General features: G+C 36.8%; 1 long non-coding RNA gene across 1 annotated transcript in view; it reads left to right on the top strand.

The window, feature by feature from the left end:
- Nucleotides 1–4,244: 4,244 nt before the first annotated feature.
- The window catches only part of LOC107662935 (uncharacterized), a 2,181-nt gene continuing 1,171 nt past the window's right edge, over nucleotides 4,245–5,254 (top strand). The window contains exon 1 of the long non-coding RNA XR_001631261.1: nucleotides 4,245–4,354. This is a non-coding gene — a long non-coding RNA (uncharacterized LOC107662935). The remainder of the gene's footprint in view (nucleotides 4,355–5,254) is intronic.

Genomic DNA, 5,254 nt, shown 5'->3' with positions numbered 1-5,254 from the left:
CAGTGATTATTGATTAATTAGCATGTTATGATGAATCTGGCAAATAAGAAATGCAGGATGCTAGTTTTGTATGCATGTATGTATTCATTCATTCATTCATGTATTTATTCATTTATTTATTCATGCCTTTATTTATGTATTTATTTATCCCTTTAATGTCTTCATTAAGACATAACTAACATGCTGCATGATGTTGCTTTAATTGATCTAAACCCAAATACTGAGTGGTCATTCAAAATATATACTTACAAAGCCAAAGACGCTCTCGAGATGTGGCTCTTAAAAGAGCCTTTGTGGTGTATGTAGCTGCTGTAGACACAAGCAAAAGAGAGACAAAGAACAACAAATATGAGTGAGATATGTCTGTACAAATTAAAATGTTTTCAGTTTCATCAGTGATTATTGATTAATTAGCATGTTATGATAAATCTGGCAAATATGAAATGCCGGTTGACTGCTACTATTTTCACCTACAACAATCAGACGGCAATCGACACTGGAAAAAAAGAGAGAAGATAATAATTATTTGCATGGTAGTCTATAAATTCCCAAAGTTTATAAAGGCTCTGATGAATATGTGTATTATCCGATAATGCAAGATGAGAAGAATGCAGAGCAATGTATTTGATGAGACCTTACAGCCCACTAACAAATAAGCCACAGTAAAATGCGTTTTCATTCTTGAGAATCACAACAACAACAAGTATTATTATGGTTGTTACAAAATGAGGGATGACCGATTTCATCTAACGTTAATCTATAAAGGTGTCGAGGCTTATGAGTCTCGTCTCTCTCTCTCTCGGTGCACGCGCCAGCGTGTGTGTGAGAGAAAGCTCACGCGCTTGCAGTCAAACCTGTGACAACGCACTACTTCCCATACAAATATGAATAATGAAGATATTAAGAATAATTGTATAATTGGTCTCTTTTTAAAGTAACGTTAACATGACCGATAACTCTGAAACGAAAGAGCGTCTCTCAAACGGACCGGATTGGCTCCATTAGCAGTGACGTCACACCGATGTAACGGCATTTAACGGTGTTTAACGGCGCTGCTAAGCGGACTGTATATAAAAAGACGGAAAATCGTTGTCTGTGTGAGATGTGATACATTTACCGGAAAGGACAAATTTAGAAAAGTCCCATTGTTATTAAATGTAATTGGTTTCATGAGTGAAAACGCCTGCTATTTATTTTAGTATTATAACCCTCAGAAAAACGAACTGTTCCCTCAGACTGTTTGTTATTATAATTACTTATTATAATTACATTTTATTTCTTTCTTCATAGTTTTAAATGTCATTTACTTTTGTTGTCGGCCCATACTTTTAAAAAGTAATTTAACTAAATTGGTTAAGTAAAAAGTAATTTACCTGAGGAAAACGCACTGCTGGGAAATGTCATCAAAGGGGAGTCAGGCTGTGCGCGCGGTGGGCACAGACCCCGGCTTATATATGCCCGCTGCCCGGTTTCGCGGGCTTGGCACGCGAGTAAGAATTTAAGCATTGAGAGAAAAGTTTTATTTATTTATTATTATTATTATTATTTTTAATGTACAATTAGGCCTATATAATGACACACTGCGTTAACTTGGCATTAAACGTAAAAAAAACATAGGGTTTTCAAATAGTGTGGTGTTTGTGTTTTCCTACTAAATTCAAAGCAATGGTGTTACCAAAAATATAAGTCATATCATTTTTTTACTACTTTCTTTTCCTCCCAGTTTGAGAGTCCCTCTTTGTTAAATATAATTGAGCAACCCCATAGGTGGCGATGTATGCACGCGAGTCGCCAATAAGCCAATGGATGAAGAAGTAGTCAGTCACGCTGAACGCGATCCTCCTTCAAGACTGCTAGAAGGCTACAGGCAGGTGAGTCATATCGGGGTTGTATCAAATCTCTGCAGGAAAGTGGCCTGGAAGGGCCAAGTAATTATTAATTTATATATTTTTTGTTTTATAATAATTAAATAAATTTAAATGTATGCAATAGTATAAATCCATTAAATTCCAAACCCATGTGACCTAAAGACATCAAAGCATGTGCAAATTATTAAGAAAGTTATTCACTAAGCCTTGTGCAATATAGAGAATATTATTAATAATAATAATACTATTTATTGCCTTTTGCTATGGAAGGGAAATGTTCTTGAATATTTCTTAATGAAGACAAAGGGACAATTCTTTAAAAATAAATAAAAACTAGCATCCTGCATCTCTGATTTGCCAGATTCATCATAACATGCATATAAATAAATAAAAAGACGCTCTCAAGATATAGCTCTTAAAAGAACCTTTGTGTGTGATAATGTCATATAGTTATAAATTCCTTTGAGTTATAGGGATTAAACTAATAAACTACTTTGACTAGTGACTTTACCATTTGTTTTAATAATGTTTATTTACAGTGCAATTTATTCTGCTTACCTGACTCGTGCAGAAATTGTCCTGATGTTTGGCTGTGGTCCCTCCATCATCCACTCTTCGGCAACCGGTCTTTGTATGGAGGCCACCATGTTCTATACAGATCTAGTTGTCTCTTCTCCCACAAACTCCACTTTCAGGTATGTTTTTTTCTTTGTTGTTGTTTTTTGTTGTTGTTGTTTTTTCAACAAAGTTGACTATTTTTGTATGCCAAAACCTAGGGCTGCACGATATTGAAAAAAATTGCATTATACGATTGCGATAACTTGTTAAATAATTCAATATTTGATATGCAATAATGCTTAAAGGGGTCATATGATGCGATTTCAACTTTTCTCTTTGGAGTGTTACAAGCTCTTGGTGCATAAAGAAGATCTGTAAAGTTGCAAAGACTAAAGTCTCAAATCCAAAGAGATATTCTTTATAAAAGTTAAGAGTCAGCCACGCCTACCTAAAACGGCTCGTTCTAACATGCCCCCACATGTCTACGTCACTATGTGGGAAGATTTGCATAACACCGCCCAAATGTTCACGCAAAGAAAGAAGGCGTAACTTTTATTCTCGCTGTAGTATTGTTGTGGCCGCCATGTCGTGAAGACACTGTGTGTTTTGTTGTGAAAGTGAAACTACTTTTGGCCTTCCAAAAGAGGACGATATCCGCTTCGTCATGCCTAGAGCTGATCCGTGCTGGTTGCTGAGGAAATGCAACAACTTCACACTGTGGATCGCAGGATCGGCTTTCACCGTGGACGAAGCGGCATGTGCTTGCCGCGTGCTCTGATTGGCCAGCTGTCCAGTGCATTGTGATTGGCCGAATACCTCAAGTGTGTGACGGAAATGTTACGCCCCTCACCATACTGTGATGCCCTGTCCGGCCGGAGCGACGAGACAAAAACATGACAACCCATTATAAACGAGGCATTTGTTGCATCAAGTGGGGACATAATTATGGATTATAATGACTTATACTGTCTTTTTACGCGTTGCATTGCATCGCGCCGTGTAAACATAAAACCATGTCTGCATTTGTGATCGGAGAAATTACAAACAACAAGCCTTACTCTACACTGCCCAAAAAACTTGCTTTAAATATATAAAATATAAAAAAAACTTACTTGCAGTCTTTGAGTCAGAACAGCCAACAAAGTAGTTTCACTTTCACAACGAAACACAGCGTCACACACGGTGGCCTAGAGTGAGCAGAGACCAGGGGCTAGAGTGAGGAACTTTCTTTGCGTGAACATTTGGGCGGCGTTATGCAAATCTTCCCATATCGTGACGTAGACATGTGGGGGCGTGTTAGAACGAGCCGTTTTAGGTAGGCGTGGCTGACTCTTAACTTTTATAAAGAATATCTCTTTGGATTTGAGACTTTAGTCTTTGCAACTTTACAGATCTTCTTTATGCACCAAGAGCTTGTAACACTCCAAAGAAAAAGGAAAAGTTGAAATCGCATCATATGACACCTTTAAACCTGCTTCTATCTGTGTGCTTAATTAAAGGGATAGTTCCCAAAAATGAAAATTAGCCTATTATTTACTCACCCACCATCCTAGGTGTATATGACTTCCTTCTTTCAGATGAATCCAATCGGAGTTATATTATAAATTGTCTTTAATCTTCCAAGCTGTTTAATGGCAGTCATTTCAGTTACAGTTCATCGGTCCAAAAGAAATGAAATAAAGCGCGTCCATTCATAATAAAAAAGTGCCTCACATGGCTCCGGGGGGTGAACAAAGGCTGTGTTGTAGCGCTCCTGTAGTGAATCGATGCGTTTTTGTAAGAAAAATATCCATATTCAAAACGTAATAATCAATTTGACCAAGCTTTAATGTTGTAAAGCAGATTTTGAGCTGATCTCCTTCATTCTGCCACCAGCTCACCACAACCCCTGGGTGCACCAGCTGTGGAAATTACGGGCCAAACTTTGGGTGAGGACCTTTCTCCCACTTTCCACCACCAAACCTCTTCCTACATGTAAACATGGTTTAGCACACTGTTGTCTATATTTGAATGGTTAATTTTTAGGCTGCAACCATTGATTATTTTAATAATCAAATAATGTTTTAGATTAATTTGATAAAATGCCACATTTTATTTTTTTTATATATTAAAAAGGCAAGTTATTCCACACCATTTCCAGTCGTCTTCAAAGAATGCAAATTGAAGAACAAATTGTTTAGAATGTAGGATATGCAATACACCATGAAAAAAATAATTATAAATTATAAAATAAAGTTTGTCCAGAGTTGAAAAGAAGCCAGTTTAACCCAATTAATTATAAAAAAATTAAAAGTAAAGAAAAACAAAAGGACAAACTGTTATGACTCATAGGTAGGCTATGTTCACACACTCACTGTTTGGGAGTAACAACCGCATTTACTTACAGATGTGAGTCTCAATGTTCTCTACACGCAACTGCTTACAATAGTGTTTCGAATGCTGTCTGTATGAACAAGTAACTGAAGTCAAGCAGTGTTCTATTTGTGATTATTTCTTCTAATTAAAGCAAAGTAGTATAGTAAAGTATTATCAAAGATCCATACAACTAAAAGTCTTATCACAATTAACACGACAAGAGTCCAGTCGAGGCATGACTTCATCTGTTAAATCTGAACCAGCAGCAGCTTTTATAACTGGAGTAGATAGGATTATTTGAGTCACACACAGAGCACAAAACTTGAAAGAAGCAGAGAAAGTGCTTCAATAAACAAATATTGTTTGTGGTTTGCCCTGACAGATGCTTCGACAGATGTGTGTGGACTTGAGTCATGTTTCTCCAGAGCACAACTTACATTTGATGGTTGTGTCCTTGTCTAATTTTGGAAATA

The sequence above is a fragment of the Sinocyclocheilus anshuiensis genome, unplaced genomic scaffold, assembly GCF_001515605.1.
Source record: "Sinocyclocheilus anshuiensis isolate Anshui unplaced genomic scaffold, SAMN03320099.WGS_v1.1 scaffold2153, whole genome shotgun sequence".
Taxonomy (NCBI): Eukaryota; Metazoa; Chordata; class Actinopteri; order Cypriniformes; family Cyprinidae; genus Sinocyclocheilus; species Sinocyclocheilus anshuiensis.
Note: the sequence above shows the minus strand (reverse complement) of the source record. Positions and strands in the feature narration are given on the sequence as shown.